Here is a 20,916-nt window from a genome sequence, read left to right as displayed (position 1 = left end):
ATTACCAACTTAAACATTCACCCCATCCACCATCTTAAACATTCACCCCATCCACCACCTTAAACACTCACCCCATCCACCATCTTAAACATTCACCCCATCCACCAACTTAAACATTCACCCCATCCACCACCTTAAACATTCACCCCATCCACCACATTAAACACTCACCCCATCCACCACCTTAAACACTCACCCCATCCACCACCTTAAACACTCACCCCATCCACCACCTTAAACATTCACCCCATCCACCACATTAAACATTCACCCCATCCACCACATTAAACATTCACCCCATCCACCACATTAAACACTCACCCCATCCACCACCTTAAACATTCACCCCATCCACCACATTAAACACTCACCCCATCCACCACCGTAAACACTCACCTCATCCACCTTCTTAAACATTCACCCCATCCACCACCTTGAACACTCACCCCATCCACCACCTTAAACATTCACCCCATCCACCACAGTAAACATTCACCCCATCCACCATCTTAAACACTCACCTCATCCACCTTCTTAAACATTCACCCCATCCACGACGTTAAACATTCACCCCATCCACCATCTTAAACATTCACCCCATCCACCACCTTAAACATTCACCCGAACCAACAGCTTAAACATTCACCCTATCCACCACCTTAAACATTCACCCCATCCACCATCTTAAACATTCACCCGAACCAACAGCTTAAACATTCACCCTATCCACCACCTTAAACATTCACCCCATCCACCACATTAAACATTCACCCCATCCACCACATTAAACAATCACCCCATCCACCACATTAAACACTCACCCCATCCACCACCTTAAACATTCACCCCATCCACCACATTAAACACTCACCCCATCCACCACATTAAACATTCACCCCATCCACCACCTTAAACACTCACCTCATCCACCTTCTTAAACATTCACCCGAACCAACAGCTTAAACATTCACCCCATCCACCACCTTAAACATTCACCCCATCCACCATCTTAAACATTCACCCGAACCACCACCTTAAACATTCACCCCATCCACCATCTTAAACATTCACCCTATCCACCACCTTAAACATTCACCCCATCCACCGTCTTAAACATTCACCCCATCCACCATCTTAAACATTCACCCCATCCACCACCTTAAACATTCACCCCATCCACCATCTTAAACATTCACCCCATCCACCATCTTAAACATTCACCCTAACCAACAGCTTAAACATTCACCCCATCCACCTCCTGAAACATTCAACCCATCCACCATCTTAAACATTCACCCCATCCACCACCTTAAACATTCACCCCATCCACCATCTTAAACATTCACCCCATCCACCATCTTAAACATTCACCCTAACCAACAGCTTAAACATTCACCCCATCCACCTCTTTAAACATTCAACCCATCCACCTTCTTAAACATTCACCCCAACCACCATCTTAAACATTCACCCCATCCACCATCTTAAACATTCAACCCATCCACCTTCTTAAACATTCACCCCAACCACCATCTTAAACATTCACCCCAACCACCATCTTAAACATTCACCCTATCCACCACCTTGAACATTCACTCTCTTCACCACCGACGCACATTGACAGCAGTGTGTACCATCTCCAAGATGCACTGCAGCAACGCACCAAGGCTGCTTAGACAGCATCTTCCAAACCCGCGACCTCTACCAACTAGAAGGACAAGGGCAGCAAATATATGGGAACACCACCACCTGCAAGTTCCCCTCCAAATCACACACCATCCTGACTGGAACTATATCAGCATGGGATAGATAGTTGAAGTTAACGGTAGGAGTGTAGTTCAATGAGTCTAACTAATGAGTATGAAAGAGAAGGCCATGAGTGCACTTAGAGTCATGGGTTTTGTTTTCTTTCATGGGATGTGGGTATCACTGACTCGACCAGCATTCACTGCCCATTCTTATTGCCCTTGAACTAAGTGGCTTGCTGGACCATTTCAGAGGGCAGTTCAGAGTTAATCACATTGCTGTGGCTCTGGAGTCACATGTAGGCCAGACCAGGTAATGACAGCAGATTTCCTTCCCTAAAGGACATTAGTGAACTAGATGGGTTTTTACAACAATCGATCATAGTTTCATGGTCACCATTACTGTGACTAGCTTTCAATTCTGCATTTTCATTAATTAATGGAATTCAAATTCCTCCAGATGCTATGGTGGGATTTGAACCCTTTTCCTGATGTCATTCGCCTGAACTTCTGGATTGCTACTCCAGTGACATTACCATGACTCCACCATCTCACCCAAACTAGGGAACTAAGAATTAGTGAAGATCCAAACCACATGATCATCATTAAAGGATAAGATTAAATTGAAGCTTTTATGTGAAGATTGCACAATGTTCAGCACCATTTGTGACTCCTCAGATACTGAAGCAGTCAGTGTAGAAATGCAGCAAGACCTGGACAATATCCAGGCTTGAGCTGATAAGTGGCAAGTAACATTCGCGCCACACAAGTGCCAGGCAACAAGAGAGAATCTAACCATCTCCCCTTGACATTCAGTGGCATTACCATCGCTGAATCCCCCACTATCAACATCCTAGGGGTTACCATTGACAGAAACTGAACTGCACCAGCTATATAAATACCATGGCTACAAGAGCAGGTCAGATGCTAGGAATCCTGAGGCGAGTAACTCACTTCCTGACTCCCCAAAGCCTGTCCACCATCTACAAGGCACAAGTCAGGAGTGTGATAGAATACTCTCCACTTGCCTGGATGGGTGCAGCTCCAACAACACTCAAGAAGCTCGACACCATCCAGGACAAAGCAGGCTGCTTGATTGGCACCCGATCGACAAACATTCGCTACCTCCACCACCGACACACAGTGACAGCAGTGTGTACCATCTACAAGATGCACTGCAGCAATGCACCAAGGCTCCTTGGACAGCACCTTCCAAACCCGCGACCTCTACCAACTAGAAGGACAAGGGCAGCAAATACATGTGAACATCACCACCTGCAAGTTCCCCTCCAAGTCACACACCATCCTGACTTGGAACTATATCGCCGTTCCTTCACTGACGCTGGCTCAAAATCCTGGAACTCCCTTCCTAACAGCAATAAATGCTGGCTTGGCCAGTGATGCCCACTTCCCATGAATGAATTAAAAAGAAGTGATTGTCACCCAGTAAACATAATATATGGGCAGAGTGGTCAAGTCGTTGGACTTGTAATCCAGAGGCCTGGCCTAATGATGCAGAGACATGAGTTCAAATCCCACTATGGCATTTGGAGAATTTAACTTCAGTTAGTTAAATAAATTTGGAATAAAAAGCTAGTCCCAGTGATGGTGACCATGAAATTACCAGATTGTTGTGAAAACCCATCTGGTTCACTAATGTCCTTTAGTGAAGGAAATCTGCTGTCCTTACCTGGTCTGGCCTACATGTGACTCCAGAGCTACAGCAATGTGGTTAACTCTTAGCTGCCCTCTGAAATAGCTGAGCAAGCCACTCAGTTGTCAGAGCATCAGCCCGCCACCACCTACTGGTGGGCAGTTAGGGATGGGCAATAAATGCTGGCCGAGCCAGTGCTGCTCACATTCCTGGGAATGAATAAATAAATGCAGTGGAATTAGCAGATCCCACATTGTGATAAATTGATGGACTGAATTCCAATTTGGCAAGTCAATGTTAAGCAATGGGATGGGCTGCCTATTCACCAAGCATGACATTGAGAGAGTTCTGGTAATAGCAAAAGGAAGCTTTAATGTGCTCACCATGGAGACCATGTGTCCTGACTGCTGCTCTTTAGCAGTGAGGGCAGATCTGTAAATTATAACATTGCCATTCTGATCAGAGGGACAAACAGTTCAGTGACGTCTGGTAGCTCATTTAAGTCGGAAGGGCGCAGTGAGCTTAGAAACAGTCCCAAGCGCTAGCGAGATCGACAAAAACACTCATCCGTTTCTGTTGCTCATCCACTTTCTCTAACGTTTGATATGTCAGGTTTAGAAGGAATTAAATTTAGTTCTAAGATACAATATGGGAATTAAAAAGCTGCTGTCAGTTAAAGTTACCACAAAGCTGTCAGATTGTTGTGAAAACCCAACAGGTTCACAAATGTCCTCTGGCCTTTATGAGAAGGAGGATGGAGTATAAAAGGAGGGAAGTCTTGCTACAACTGAACAGGGCATTGGTGAGACCACACTGAGAGTACTGTGTACAGTTTTGATCTTATTTAAGAGATATACTTGCATTGGACGCAGTTTAGAGAAGGTTCACTAGGCTCATTCCTGGGGTGAACAGGTTGTCTTATGAGGAACGGTTGAACAGGTTGGACCTATGCTCATTGGAGTTTATAAGAGTGAGAAGAGATCTTATTGAAACATATCAGATTCTGAGGGAGCTTGACAGGGTAGATGCTGAGAGGATGTTTCCCTCATAGGGGAATCTAGAACAGAGTTTCAGAATAAGGACTCTCCCTTTTAAGACGGAGATGAGGAGGAATTTCTTCAGAGGGTCATTAATCTTTGTAATTCTCTACCCCAGAGAGCAGTCGAGGTTGGGTCATTAAATATATATTAGACAGATTTTTGATCTACAAGGGAGTCTGGGGTCGGGAGCGGAAAGTGGAGTCAATACGACAATCAGCTCCACCATGCTCTTATTGAATGGTGCAGCAGGTTCGAGGGGCCGAATGGCTTACTCCTGCTCCTATTTCTTGTTTTTGTGTTCAACTGCTTCACAAACGTTCTTCAGAGAAGAAAACCTGTTAAACAGTTCAAGGAGGTAGATTACTACCTTCCCGAGGAGCAACGAAGGTTTGGGAATAAATACCAACTTCATCGGCACAGGGTCACAGTGATTGATTTTTTAAAAATCCACACCTGGTGGAGGGAGTGAATATTGAAGGTGCTGGATGGGATGTTGATCAAGCGGGCTGCTTTGTCCTGGATGATGTCGAGCTTCTTGAGTGTTGTTGGAGCTGCACCCATCCAGGCAAGTAGAGAGTATTCCATCACACTCCTGACTTGTGCCTTGTAGATGGTGGACAGGCTTTGGGGAGTCAGGAGGTGAGTTACTCACCTCAGGATTCCTAGCCTCTGACCTACTCTTGTAGCCATGGTATTTACAGGGCTACTCCAGTTCAGTTTCTGGTCAATGGTAACCCCTAGGATGTTGATAGTGGGGGATTCAGCGATGGTAATGCTGTTGAATGTCAAGGGGAGATGGTTAGATTCTCTCTTGTTGAAGATGGTCATTGCCTGGCACTCGTGTGGCGCGATTGTTACTTGCCACTTATCAGCCCAAGCCTGGATATTGTCCAGGTCTTGCTGCATTTCTACACGGACTGCTTCAGTATCTGAGGAGTCACGAATGGTGCTGAACATTGTGCAATCATCAGCGAACTTCTGACCTAATGATTGAAGGAAGGTCATTGATGAAGCAGCTGAAGATGGTTGGGCCTAGGACACTACCCTGAGGAACTCCTGCAGTGATGTCCTGGAGATCAGATGATTGACCTCCAACAACCACAACCATCTTCCTTTGTGCTAGGTATGACTCCAACCAGCGGAGAGTTTTCCCCCTGATTCCCATTGACCTCAGTTTTGCTAGAGCTCCTTGATACCATACTCGGTCAAATGCTGCCTTGATGTCAAGGGCTGTCACTCTCACCTCACCTCTTGAGTTCAGCTCTTTTGTCCATGTTTGAACCAAAGCTGTAATGAGGTCAGGAGCTGAGTGGCCCTGGCGGAACTCAAACTGAGCGTCACTGAGCAGGTTATTGCTAAGCAAGTGCTGCTTGATGGCACTGTCTGTGACACCTTCCATCACTTTACTGATGATAATCTAATCTATTCTAATAAATTACATGTATAATTTGGATTCAGACGCTCAATGCAAATTGGTCAACTCTTCAAACAATATTAAAGTAGGAGGGGTGATAGTGGGAGGAGGGGTACAATGTGTGTGACTGGATTAGGAGGCATGGCTACAATGTGCACGAGAGGAGAAATTTAACATGAACACCTCAGAATGAAGCCCAGACTACCAGGGTAGGACTGGAACTCATGTTCATCAGGTTACGAGGCCAGTGTGTGTAGGATCCTTCCATCTATGAAAGATGATGGACTCACAGCAAACAACCCATTTCGGTGGGGTGTCTTCTCTCGGTGCGCCTTTGCTGATGGCTGTGAAGGCCAATCCTTGAGAGGCAGGTTCTGCCACAACAGCATCATGTGAAGCTGCCAAGTGACACTGTGTTGTTTTGGCGTTGGCGCCTGTTGCCAAGCTGCTGTAGCCACTGGTCGTCGTGGTAGTGCACACCAGTCCACAGGATGTGTCGCCATTTCCCTCTTTCACCAGCTTGTGATTCCCAGGTGCGATAGTCGACATTTAGGGTCTTCATGTCACGCTTGCAAGCATCCTGAGAGTGGAGCTTTGGGCACCCAATGGTCGTCTGGCCCTAGCTACCTCACCATACAGAAAGTTCTTGGGTATGCGACCGTCTTCTATCCTGTGGACGTGTGCGATCCACCGAAGCCGCCTCTGTTTGATTAGTGCCAACACTTGGGATCTCTGCCTTTGACAGGACTGTCACATTTGTGATTGTGTCCTGCCAGGATATACCCATAATGCACCGCAGACAGCGAAGATGGAAATTATTGAGCTTCTTTTCCTGGTAGCTGTAAGTTGCCCATATTTCACAGCCATACAGCAAGGTGCTGAGAAAACAGACCTTATAAACCATCAGCTTGGTCCCAATGGTCAGCTTGGTGTTGTCCCATGCACATTTTGTGAGTCTGCCAAAGGTGATAGCTGCTTTTCCTATGTGTGTATTGAGTTCTGCATCAAGGGACAGATTGTCTGTCACCGTGGACCCAAGGTAGGAGAATTTACTAACCACTTCCAGTGGGGTGTTATTTAGTGTGATCAGGGGCGGAGATGCAACACCTTGTCCTATGACCACAGTTTTCTGTACACTTATAGTCATGGGAGAGACAGTCCATGAGTCTTTGTAGCTGAGTTTCTGTGTGAGTAACGAGTTCAGCATCATCAGTGTAGAGGAATTCTCTGCTCAGGACGGGATGTGTTTTTGTCTTCGCTTTCAGCCTTGATAGATTGTAGAGCTTGCCGTCTGACCTCGTGTGCAAGTCGACTCCTTCCATATCTGCAGGGAAGGCGAAGGTCAGGAGCATGGAGAAGATGCCAAACAGAGTGGGGGCTAGGACACAACCCTGCTTCACTTCATTCTTCACTCTGACACTATCGGAAGTGGAGCCATCAAACTGTACAGGGCAGTGCATGATGTCCTGGAAGGAGTGGATGAGATTGAGGAGCTTCAGTGCACAGCCAATTTTTCCCAAAATCTTGTCGAGCCCTGCTCTGCTGACAGTGTTGAATGCCTTAGTGAGATCTACAAATGTAAGGTAAAGGGGTTCCCTACACTTCTCTTATAGCTGGCATATGGAGAAGATCATATCCACAGTAGATCTGCTGGCACGGAAACTGCACTGTGCTTTCAGGTATACTCAGTCTGCAAGTAACTGGAGTTGTTTAAGTATGACCCTAGCAAAGGCCTTCCTCATGACACTAAGGAGTGAGATGCCCCGGTAGTTGTTTCAGTTGCTCTGTCACCTTTGTTGTTGTCTAGTGTCATGGTGTAATGTATCTCCTGCGGAACAGAGCCTACTTTCCAGCAGAGAAGGAGAAGATCATAAAGGTGTGGCAATCGATGGGACTTTCTGTGCTTGAACAGTTCAGCTGGGATTCCGTCCTGCCCGGGTGTGCTTCTGTTTGCTCGGTGGTCTGTGACCTTCTCGAGCTTCAGTGATGAGGATTCTTCATCGAACTGATTCATGACTGGAAGTTGCGGGAGAGCATTGAGCGCAGACTGGGAGATGTCTGACTCACAGGAGTACAGCTCACAGTCGTGTTCAGCTCAGCGGGACCTCTGTTTACTTCTGTCGGTGAATACTTCACCATCTGACTTCAGGGGAACAACTTTGATGATGACAGGGCTAAGCGCCCTCTTGATCCCTTTGTACAGAGCTCACAGATTTCCTTGTCACATGCAGTTTAGACTTCTTGACATAAACTGATGCAGTATTTGTTTGCGCAGTGTCTCCCTCTCCTTTGTATGGCTGTCTTGGCTAATTTCAGGCTGTGCAGATTACTTGTCCAGTAATATAACCACGACACGACTGTCCCCTCTGATTTTACATGGAGAAAGGGTTTTGTTTCTGCACTTGTCCTTTCACACTGGGAAGACTGCAGTTTGTTAGGGTGAGGCAGGAGAATTCTTTGTGGGGATATTGCTCCAATAATTTCAATCCCAATTGGCAATGTGCCTGTCCCTATGTAAGACTTCCTCACTGGGTACGATGTTTGGGTACATTAGCATATTGGTTATGTTACTGGACTTGTAAATCAAGAGCCCTGGATTAATGATCCAGAGACATGAGTTTAAATCGCACCATCCATTCTCTGAACTGCCCTGTGAAATGGCCTCGCAATGATGACCAGTAAATGCTGGTCTACCCAGCAACGCCCATGTCTCATGAATGAATAAAATACAAAGGGTCCCCAAGAGCAATCAGACTATGGGCTAAATTTTCAAGCCGCGGAGGGTGGGAACAGAGGCAAAGAGGACTGAAAATACCAGTGCCCACTGGAATGCTGGTTTCCCCACACCATTCCCGGTGCCAGCCATTTTGGCAAAGCTGGGTTTGAGGCCTGCATGGTTATCCCGCCTCCACAAGGAATTAAAGATTCATCTCCAGGTCATGAGCACTCCTGGGAGAAACTTCAGAGGCATGTGAAAAAAGATGAGTTTTTAGTTATAAATTATTGGACAGGGGGTGTAAAGGTTGTTTGGCAGACAGTCCAGAATCATCCAAAGACTCTGTCCACTCCACTTTCCAATTGGCTAAGGGGCTGCAGTGTTGCAAGGATGGACGTGTTGGGCAACCAATAACAGGAATGTTGTGGGGTGGGGGAGGTGCTCTGTGAGGATGGACATGTTGGGCAACCAATAGCAGGAGTGTGGGGACAGGATTGTGAGGATGGACATGTTGGGCAACCAATAGCAGGAATGTGGGGACGGGATTGTGAGGATGGACATGTTGGGCAACCAATAGCAGGAGTGTGGGGGCAGGGCAGAGATAATGGACATGTTGGGCAACCAATAGCAGGAGTGTGGGGGCAGAGCAGTTGGAAGCAGAGGATCATGTGATGACACCTCCAAGAATCTATCCAAGTAGATGTGGCAACTCGAATTCCACCCGTATTCTTGGCTGGTCCTTTGGAACAGCAGGTTCCAGGTTCCAGGTTCTGACCTCAGCCCAGGTTGGGATGATGGGACAATCAGGCTGAGCAGAAGGTAGAATCAATGACATCAGGAGAGGAGCACGGTGATCTCAGCAACATCCAAACCAAAGCTTGTTGATCCCACTAACCACCCTCTCCCCGTATCCCCCACTCCCACTACCCACCTTCTCCCGTATAGCTCACTCCCACTACCCACCCTCTCCCCGTATCCCCCACTCCCACGAGCCACCTTCTCCCGTATAGCTCACTCCCACTACCCACCCTCTCCCCGTATCCCCCACTCCCACGAGCCACCTTCTCCCGTATAGCTCACTCCCACTACCCACTCTCTCCCCGTATCCCCCACTCCCACTACCCACCCTCTCCCCGTATCCCCCACTCCCACTACCCACCCTCTCCCGTATACCTCACTCCCACTACCTACCCTCTCCCCGTATCCCCCACTCCCACTACCCACCCTCTCCCCGTATCCCTCACTCCCACCTACCCACCCTCTCCCCGTATCCCCCACTCCCACTACCCACCCTCTCACCGTATCCCTCACTCCCACGACCCAGCCTCTATCCGTATCCCCCACTCCCACTACCCACCCTCTCCCCGTATCCCCCACTCCCACTACCCACCCTCTCCCCATATCCCTCAATCCCACTACCCACCCTCTCTCCGTCTCCCCCACTCCCACTACCTACCCTCTCCCCTTATCCCCCACTCCCACTACCCACCCTCTCTCCGTATCCCCCACTCCCACCACCCACCCTCTCCCCTTATCCCTCACTCCCACCTACACACCCTCTCCCCGTATCCCTCACTCCCACCTACCCACCCTCTCCCCGTATCCCTCACTCCCACTACCCACCCTCTCCCCGTATCCCTCACTCCCACTACCCACCCTCTCTCCGTATCCCCCACTCCCACTACCCACCCTCTCCCCGGATCCCCCACTCCCACTACCCACACTCTCCCCGTATCCAAGAACAAAGAACAAAGAAAATTACAGCACAGGAACAGGCCCTTCGACCCTCCAAGCCTGCGCCGATCCAGATCCTCTATCTAAACCTGTCGCCTATTTTCTAAGGGTCTGTATCTCTTTACTTCCTGCCCATTCATGTATCTGTCTAGATACATCTTAAAAGACGCTATCGTGCCCGCGTCTACCACCTCCGCTGGCAACGCGTTCCAGGCACCCACCACCCTCTGCGTAAAGAACTTTCCACGCATATCCCCCCTAAATTTTTCCCCTCTCACTTTGAACTCGTGTCCCCAAGTAATTGAATCCCCCACTCTGGGAAAAAGCTTCTTGCTATCCACCCTGTCTATACCTCTCATGATTTTATACACCTCAATCAGGTCCCCCCCTCAACCTCCGTCTTTCTAATGAAAATAATCCTAATCTACTCAACCTCTCTTCATAGCTAGCGCCCTCCATACCAGGCAACATCCTGGTGAACCTCCTCTGCACCCTCTCCAAAGCATCTACATCCTTTTGGTAATGTGGCGACCAGAACTGTACGCAGTATTCCAAATGTGGCCGAACCAAAGTCTTTTACAACTGTAACATGACCTGCCAACTCTTGTACTCAATACCCCGTCCGATGAAGGAAAGCATGCCGTATGCCTTCTTGACCACTCTATTTACCTGCGTTGCCACCTTCAGGGAACAGTGGACCTGAACACCCAAATCTCTCTGTACATCAATTTTCCCCAGAACTTTTCCATTTACTGTATAGTTCACTCTTGAATTGGATCTTCCAAAATGCATCACCTCGCATTTGCCCTGATTGAACTCTATCTGCCATTTCTCTGCCCAACTCTCCAGTCTATCTATATTCTGCTGTATTCTCTGACAGTCCCCTTCACTATCTGCTACTCCACCAATCTTAGTGTCGTCTGCAAACTTGCTAATCAGACCACCTATACTTTCCTCCAAATCATTTATGTATATCACAAACAACAGTGGTCCCAGCACGGATCCCTGTGGAACACCACTGGTCACACGTCTCCATTTTGAGAAACTCCCTTCCACTTCTACTCTCTGTCTCCTGTTGCCCAGCCAGTTCTTTATCCATCTAGCTAGTACACCCTGGACCCCATGCGCCTTCACTTTCTCCATCAGCCTACCATGGGGAACCTGATCAAACGCCTTACTGAAGTCCATGTATATGACATCTACAGCCCTTCCCTCATCAATCAACTTTTTCACTTCCTCAAAGAATTTTATTAAGTTGGTAAGACATGACCTTCCCTGCACAAAACCATGTTGCCTATCACTGATAAGCCCATTTTCTTCCAAATGGGAATAGATCCTATCCCTCAGTAACTTCTCCAGCAGCTTCCCGACCACTGACGTCAGGCTCACCGGTATATAATTACCTGGATTATCCCTGCTACCCTTCTTAAACAAGGGGACAACATTAGCAATTCTCCAGTCCTCCGGGACCTCACCCATGTTTAAGGATGCTGCAAAGATATCTGTTAAGGCCCCAGCTATTTCCTCTCTCGCTTCCCACAGTAACCTGGGATAGATCCCATCCGGACCTGGGGACTTGTCCACCTTAATGCCTTTTAGAATACCCAACACTTCCTCCCTCCTTATGCCGACTTGACCTAGAGTAATCAAACATCTGTCCCTAACCTCAACATCCGTCATGTCCCTCTCCTCGGTGAATACCGATGCAAAGTACTCGTTTAGAATCTCACCCATTTTCTCTGACTCCACGCATAACTTTCCTCCTTTGTCCTTGAGTGGGCCAATCCTTTCTCCAGTTACCCTCTTGCTCCTTATATATGAATAAAAGGCTTTGGGATTTTCCTTAACCCTGTTTGCTAAAGATATTTCATTACCCCTTTTAGCCCTCTTGATTCCTCGTTTCAGATTGGTCCTACATTCCCGATATTCTTCCAAAGCTTCGTCTTTCTTCAGCCGCCTAGACCTTATGTATGCTTCCTTTTTCCTCTTCGCTAGTCTCACAATTTCACCTGTCATCCATGGTTCCCTAATCTTGCCATTTCTATCCCTCATTTTCACAGGAACATGTCTCTCCTGCACGCTAATCAACCTCTCTTTAAAAGCCTCCCACATATCACATGTGGATTTACCTTCAAACAGCTGCTCCCAATCTACATTCCCCAGCTCCTGCCGAATTTTGGTATAGTTGGCCTTCCCCCAATTTAGCACTCTTCCTTTAGGACCACTCTCGTCTTTGTCCATGAGTATTCTAAAACTTACGGAATTGTGATCACTATTCCCAAAGTAGTCCCCTACTGAAACTTCAACCACCTGGCCGGGCTCATTCCCCAACACCAGGTCCAGTATGGCCCCTTCCCGAGTTGGACTATTTACATACTGCTCTAGAAAACCCTCCTGGATGCTCCTTACAAATTCTGCTCCATCTAGACCTCTAACACTAAGTGAATCCCAGTCAATGTTGGGAAAATTAAAATCCCCGTATCCCTCACTCCTCCCGCCTACCCACCCTCTCCCCATATCCCTCACTCCCACGACCCACCCTCTCCCCATATCCCTCACTCCCACTACCTATCCTCTCCTGTATCCCTCACTCCCACCTACCCACCCTCTCCCCATATCCCTCACTCCCACTACCCACCCTCTCCCCATATCCCTCACTCCCACTACCTACCCTCTCCTGTATCCCTCACTCCCACCTACCCACCCTCTCCCCATATCCCTCACTCCCACTACCTACCCTCTCCTGTATCCCTCACTCCCACCTCCCTGCCCTCTCCCCATATCCCTCACTCCCACTACCCACCCTCTCCCCATATCCCTCACTCCCACTACCCACCCTCTCCGCATATCCCTCACTCCCACCTACCCACCCTCTCCCCATATCCCTCACTCCCACCTACCCACCCTCTCCCCATATCCCTCACTCCCACTACCCACCCTCTCCTGTATCCCTCACTCCCACCTACCTACCCTCTCCCCATATCCCTCACTCCCACCTACCCACCCTCTCCCCATATCCCTCACTCCCACTACCCACCCTCTCCCGTATCCCTCACCCGCACCTACTCACCCTCTCCTGTATCCCTCACTCCCACTACCCACCCTCTCCCTTATCCCTCATTCCCACTACCCACCCTCTCCCGTATCCCTCACTCCCACCTACTCACCCTCTCCTGTATCCCTCACTCCCACTACCCACCCTCTCCCTTATCCCTCATTCCCACTACCCACCCTCTGCCCATATCCCTCACTCCCACTACCCACCCTCTCCTGTATCCCTCACTCCCACTACCCACCCTCTGCCCATATCCCTCACTCCCACTACCCACCCTCTGCCTTATCCCTCACTCCCACTACCCACCCTCTTCCATATCCCTTACACCCACTACCCACCCTCTCCCCATCATCACTCCTACTACCCACCCTCTCCCGTATCCCTCATTCCCACTACCCACCCTCTGCCGTATCCCTCACTCCCACCTACCCACCCTCTCCCCATATCCCTCATTCCCACTACCCACCCTCTCCTGTATCCCTCACTCCCACCTACCCACCCTCTTTCATATCCCTCACTCCCACCTACCTGCCCTCTCCCCATATCCCTCACTCCCACTACCTACCCTCTCCCCATATCCCTCACTCCCACTACCCACCCTCTCCCATATCCCTCACTCCCACCTACCCACCCTCTCCCCATATCCCTCACTCCCACTACCCACCCTCTCCCTTATCCCTCACTCCCACTACCCACCCTCTCCCGTATCCCTCACTCCCACCTACTCACCCTCTCCTGTATCCCTCACTCCCACTACCCACCCTCTCCCTTATCCCTCATTCCCACTCCCCACCCTCTCCCCATCATCACTCCTACTACCCACCCTCTGCCGTATCCCTCACTCCCACCTACCCACCCTCTCCCCATATCCCTCATTCCCACTACCCACCCTCTCCTGTATCCCTCACTCCCACCTACCTGCCCTCTCCCCATATCCCTCACTCCCACTACCTACCCTCTCCCCATATCCCTCACTCCCACTACCCACCCTCTGCCTTATCCCTCACTCCCACTACCCACCCTCTTCCATATCCCTTACTCCCACTACCCACCCTCTCCCCATCATCACTCCAACTACCCACCCTCTCCCGTATCCCTCATTCCCACTACCCATCCTCTCCCGTATCCCTCACTCCCACTACCCACCTCTCCCGTATCCCTGTCTCCCACTACTCACCTCTCCCGTATCCGTGACTCCTACCTACTCACCCTCTCCCCGTATCCCTCACCTATTTCTCCAGCAATTCCTCTCTGCATTCTGTCTGTTATCAATATGCTTGTTGGTGATTCCACTAACTGTATTTTCCATCACAACTGGTCACTGAACTAAATAAAATTACAGCAACTGCTTGAAGTCTGGGTTCAAAACCATGAATACTGATAAAACTCATCTGTTCACTTGTTCCCACAACAGCGTCTGGTTCCCAAACACACTTTCCACGTGAGATACCGATTCCTGTGTACTTGCTCAGACCCACTGCTGACAGTGTGTTCTCTACTCCTGTAGCCTCCTAGTACCCTGCTCTGGCACATGTGTGAACACCTCCTCTGATCCCACCATGGCGCTAGTCTCAGCTGGTGCTTGTGAGGTTGAGATCGTGTCATGGGCGACATCTCCTGAAGACTGGGCTGCTCTTCCTCGACTGAAACAGTGACATTCAGATGCTCTTGAATGGGACGAGAGGGTAAAGAGGGCAGTGGAAGGACTGACATCCTGGCCGGCAGAGTGACGTAGGGGCAACAAAGAAATCAGAAGGGACAAAGAGGATAAGGTGTGATGAACATCCTGTGTGAGTTTGACGTGCAGCAGATGATCCCAGAACTGGGAGGTTCTAACTATCGAGAAAGATTGCACAGGCTCTTCCCTGAAACAGAAGGTTGAACAGTGAGCTGATAGAGGTACTTAAAATAATGAAAGAGTTTGATCGGTTAGACGTAGAGAAGATGTTTCTGCTGGCAGGCAAGATCAGAACTAGGGGCCATAATTATAAACGCTAACACAGGGAGTGGTTGAGGTGGATCGCATAGAGGCAGTTAGTGGGGAAGCTGGATAAACAGATGAGTGAGAAAGGGATAGAAGGGACTGGTGATTGGGGGAGATGAGGTCGGGTGGGAGGAGGCTCGTGGGGAGCAGAAACACTGACTTGGAACAGATGGGCTGAATGGGCTGTTTCTGTGTGATTCTCTGTCAGGGTCGGTTGCTCGTGAATGAAAAATACACGACGGGAACATTCAGACAAAAAGCATTTGGCAAGAGGGATAGGGAGTAAAGGAATAAAAAGAAATGGTCGAGTTACAGAATAGTTAATTCTCCCTCCACCACCAACACACCATGCTTTCAGTTTTACCATCGACAGGAAAAGATCATCGAAGAACAAAGAACAGTACAGCACAGGAACAGGCCATTCGGCCCTCCAAGCCTGCACCGATCTTGATGCCTGCCTAAACTAAAACCTTCTGCACTTCCGGGGACCGTATCCCTCTATTCCCATCCTATTCATATATTTGTCAAGATGTCTCTTAAACGTCGCTATCGTATCTGCTTCCACCACCTCCCCCGGCAGCAAGTTCCAGGCACTCACCACCCTCTGTGTAAAGAACTTGCCTCGCACATCCCCTCTAAACTTTGCCCCTCGCACCTTAAACCTATGTCCCCCAGTAACTGACTCTTCCACCCTGGGAAAAAGCTTCTGACTATCCACTCTGTCCATGCCGCTCATAACTTTGTAAACCTCTATCATGTCGCCCCTCCACCTCCATCATTCCAGTGAAAACAATCCGAGTTTTTCCAACCTCTCCTCATAGCTAATGCCCTCCAGACCAGGCAACATCCTGGTAAACCTCTTCTGTATCCTCTCCAAAGCCTCCACGTCCTTCTGGTAGTGTGGCGACCAGAATTGCATGCAATATTCTAAGTGTGGCCTAACTAAAGTTCTGTACAGCTGCAACATGACTTGCCAATTTTTATACTCTATTCCCCGACCGATGAAGGCAAGCATGCCGTATGCCTTCTTGACTACCTTATCCACCTGCGTTGCCACTTTCAGTGACATGTGGACCTGTACACCCAGATCTCTCTGCCTGTCAATACTCCTAAGGGTTCTGCCATTTACTGTATACTTCCCACCTGCATTAGATCTTCCAAAATGCATTACCTCACATTTGTCCGGATTAAACTCCATCTGCCATTTCTCCGCCCAAGTCTCCAACCGAGCCAGTTCTGTATCCATCTTGCCAGCTCACCTCTGATCCCGTGTGACTTCACCTTTTGCACCAGTCTGTCATGCGGGACCTTGTCAAAGGCTTTACTAAAGTCCATATAGACAACATCCACCGCCCTTCCCTCATCAATCATCTTCGTCACTTCCTCAAAAAACTCAATCAAATCCCTTTAACAAAACCATGCTGCCTCTCGCTAATAAGTTCGTTTGTTTCCAAATGGGAGTAAATCCTGTCCCGAAGAATCCTCTCTAATAATTTCCCTACCACTGACGTAAGGCTCACCGGCCTATAATTTCCTGGATTATCCTTGCTACCCTTCTTAAACAAAGGAACAACATTGGCTTTTCTCCAGTCTTCTGGGACCTCACTTGTAGCCAATGAGGATACAAAGATTTCTGACAAGGCCCCAGCAATTTCTTCCCTTGCCTCCCTCAGTATTCTAGTGTAGATCCCATCAGGCCCTGGGGACTTATCTACCTTAATGCTTTGCAAGACACCCAACACCACCTCCTTTTTGATAATGAGATGACTGAGACTATCTGCACTCCCTTCCCTAGGCTCATCATCCACCAAGTCCTTCTCTTTGGTGAATACTGATGCAAAGTACTCATTTAGCACCTCACCCATTTCCTCTGGCTCCACACATAGATTCCCATCTCTGTCCTTGAGTGGGCCAACCCTTTCCCTGGTTACCCTCTTGCTCTTTATATACGTATAAAAAGCCTTGGGATTTTCCTTAATCCTGTTTGCCAATGACTTTTCATGACCCCTTTTAGCCCTCCTAACTCCTTGCTTAAGTTCCTTCCTACTGTCTTTATATTCCTCAAGTGTTTCATCTGTTCCCAGCCTTCCAGCCCTTACAAATGCTTCCTTTTTCTTTTTGACGAGGCTTACAATATCCCGTGTTATCCAAGCTTCCCGAAACTTGCCAAACTTGTCTTTCTTCCTCACAGGAACATGCTGGTCTTGGATTCTAATCAGCTGACGTTTGAAAGACTCCCACATGTCAGATGTTGATTTACCCTCAAACAGCCGCCCCCAATCTAAATTCTTCAGTTCCTGCCTAATATTGTTATAATTAGCCTTCCCCCAATTTAGCACCTTCACCCGAGGACTACTCTTATCTTTATCCACAAGTACCTTAAAACTTATAGAATTATGGTCACTGCTCCCGAAATGCTCCCCCACTGAAACTTCGACCACCTGGCCGGGCTCATTCCCCAATACCAGGTCCAGTACGGCCCCATCCCGAGTTGGACTATATACATACTGTTTCAAGAGGCCCTCCTGGATGCTCCTCACAAATTCTGCCCCATCCAAGCCCCTCGCACTAAGTTAGTCCCAGTCAATATAAGGGAAGTTAAAATCACCCACCACCACAACCCTGTTACCTTTACATCTTTCCAAAATCTGTCGACATATTTGCTGCTCTACCTCCCGCTGGCTGTTGGGAGGCCTGTAGTAAACCCCCAACATCGTGACTGCACCCTTCCTATTCCTGAGCTCCACCCATATTACCTCGCTGCATGACCCCTCCGAGGTGTCCTCCCGCAGTACAGCTGTGATATTCTCCTTAACAAGTCATGCAACTCCCCCACCCCTTTTACATCCCCCTCTATCCCGCCTGAAGCTTCTAAAGCCTGGAACATTTAGCTGCCAATCCTGCCCTTCCCTCAACCAAGTCTCTGTAATAGCAACAACATCATATTTCCAAGTACTAATCCAAGCTCTAAGTTCATCTGCCTTACCTGTTATACTTCTCGCATTGAAACAAATGCACTTCAGACCACCAGTCCCACTGTGCTCCGCAACATCTCCCTGCCTGCTCTTCCTCTTAGTCCTACTGTCCTTATTTACTATGTCCTCCTCATTTACTTCGCTAGCTGTTCTACTGCTCTAGTTCCCACCCCCCTGCCACATTAGTTTAAACCCTCCCGAGTGACGCTAGCAAACCTCGCAGCTTAGATATTAGTGCCCCTCCGGTTTAGATGCAACCCGTCCTTCTTGTACAGGTCCCATCTGTCCCTGAAGAGAGCCCAATGGTCCAGATATCTGAAACCCTCCCTTCGACAACAGAATGCTTCAATTGAACCTGCCTCCACCACGTTCTCAGGGAAAGAGTGTTACTAAAGGGGCAGACGGTGAATAATTCAAATGTTTTCACACAAAGATAACAAAAGTCCCTTTGAGTGACAGTTACTTAATCCAATCGAGAAACGGACTATTCACTTTTCAATTGACAGAGATAGGGCGACAGGAAGATGGACTTACCAAGGAATCAATGGTGGGAGCGGATGCAGTCTATGACCCTGAACCCGGTTGTATGGGTTCCCACCATCAGGCTGTGTCTCTGACTGACCTGTTCCGACCCATACCCCCTGGCAACAAAGCCCCAGCAGTACAGCGACTGCTGACCCAAGGGTGTTCTACCCCGCACATTCTGTTCAATCCTGTTGAGGAAATTGGTTATCTCGCTTTCCATTTGGATGGTGATTTACACTCAGAATGTTGAGCTCTCTCTTGTCTTTACACCTGGGGACAGAGCTACTGCGTCTTCCCAGCAGTTTGTGATTATAAGTCAAGCATTTTATCACTTGCATTAACCTACAAACAGCAACCTGCATTTAGAGTTTTAGATGATCATATGTTGCGAGACACTGGACAGGAGTGCAATCAGATAATATTTGACACTGAGCCACATTGGGACATATTAGAACAGATGACCAAACAGCTTGAGCAAAGAGGGAGGTTTTAAGGAGTGTCTTAAAAGAGAAAAGTGAGGTCGAAAGTCGGAGAGGTTTCAGGAGGGAATACCAGAGCTTCAGACCAAGGCAGCTGAAGGCACGGACACCAATGATGGAGAAAATAAAATCGGGGATGCACAAGAGTCCAGAATCACAGAACCATTATAGGGCAGAAGGAGGCCATTCGGCCCATCATATCTGCACCGGCTCTCTGAAAGAGCAATTCCCTCCGTTCCATTCCCCTGCCTTCTCCCCGTAACCCTGCACATTCTCCCTTTTCATATAACTGTCTAATTCCCCTTTTGAATGCTTCAATTGAACCTGCCTCCACCACGTTCTCAGGCAGCACATTCCAGACCTTAACCACTCGCTGTGTGAAAAAGTTTTTCCACATGTCACTTTTACTTCTCTTACCAAATACTTTAAATCTGTACCCTCTCGTTCTCGATCCTTTCTCGAGTGGGAACAGTTTCTCTCTATCTACTCTGTCCAGACCCCTCATGATTTTGAATACCTCTATCAAACCACCTCTCGGCCTCCTCTTCTCCAAGGAAAACAGTCCTAACTTCTCCAATCTGACTTCATAAATGAAATTCCTCATCCCTGGAACCATTCTTGTGAATCTTTTCTGTTCTCTCTCCAATGCCCTCACGTCTTTCCTCAAGTGCAATACCCAGAACTGGACGCAATACTCCTGCTGAGGCCGAACTAGACTCTTATACAGGTTCAACATAACCTCCTTGCTCTTGTACGCTATGCCCCAATTAATAAAGCCCAGGATACTGTATGCTTTATTAATCACTCTCTCAACCTGTCCCATTTAGAGAAGGTTGTGGGGCTGGAGGAGAAGGGAGGGGCGAGGTCATGGAGGGATTTGTAAACAGGAGAACTTTTAAATCAAGACGTTGTTAAACCAGGAGCCAATGTGAGTACAGAGAGAGGAATGGGACATGGTGTGTGTTAATGTAGGTCAGTGAGTACAGGGGTGATAGAGGAATGGGACATGGTGTGTGTTAATGTAGGTCAGTGAGTACAGGGGTGATAGAGGAATGGGACATGGTGTGTGTTAATGTAGGTCAGTGAGTACAGGGGTGATCGAGGAACGGGACTTGGTGTGTGTTAATGTAGGTCAGTGAGTACAGGGGTGATAGAGGAATGGGACATGGTGTGTGTTAATGTAGGTCAGTGAGTACAGGGGTGATAGAGGAATGGGACATGGTGTGTGTTAATGTAGGTCAGTGAGTACAGGGGTGATCGAGGAACGGGACTTGGTGTGTGTTAATGTAGGTCAGTGAGTACAGGGGTGACAGAGGAATGGGACATGGTGTGTGTTAATGTAGGTCAGTGAGTACAGGGGTGATGGGGGAACGGGACTTGGTGTGTGTTAATGTAGGTCAGTGAGTACAGGGGTGATGGGGGAACGGGACTTGGTGTGTGTTAATGTAGGTCAGTGAGTACAGGGGTGATAGGGGAACGGGACTTGGTGTGTGTTAATGTAGGCCAGTGAGTACAGGGGTGATAGAGGAATGGGACATGGTGTGTGTTAATGTAGGTCAGTGAGTACAGGGGTGATAGGGGAACGGGACTTGGTG

The sequence above is a fragment of the Heterodontus francisci genome, chromosome 3, assembly GCF_036365525.1.
Source record: "Heterodontus francisci isolate sHetFra1 chromosome 3, sHetFra1.hap1, whole genome shotgun sequence".
Classification (NCBI taxonomy): Eukaryota; Metazoa; Chordata; class Chondrichthyes; order Heterodontiformes; family Heterodontidae; genus Heterodontus; species Heterodontus francisci.
The sequence above is the reverse complement of the archived record's forward strand: the minus strand, read 5'-3'. Positions refer to the sequence as shown.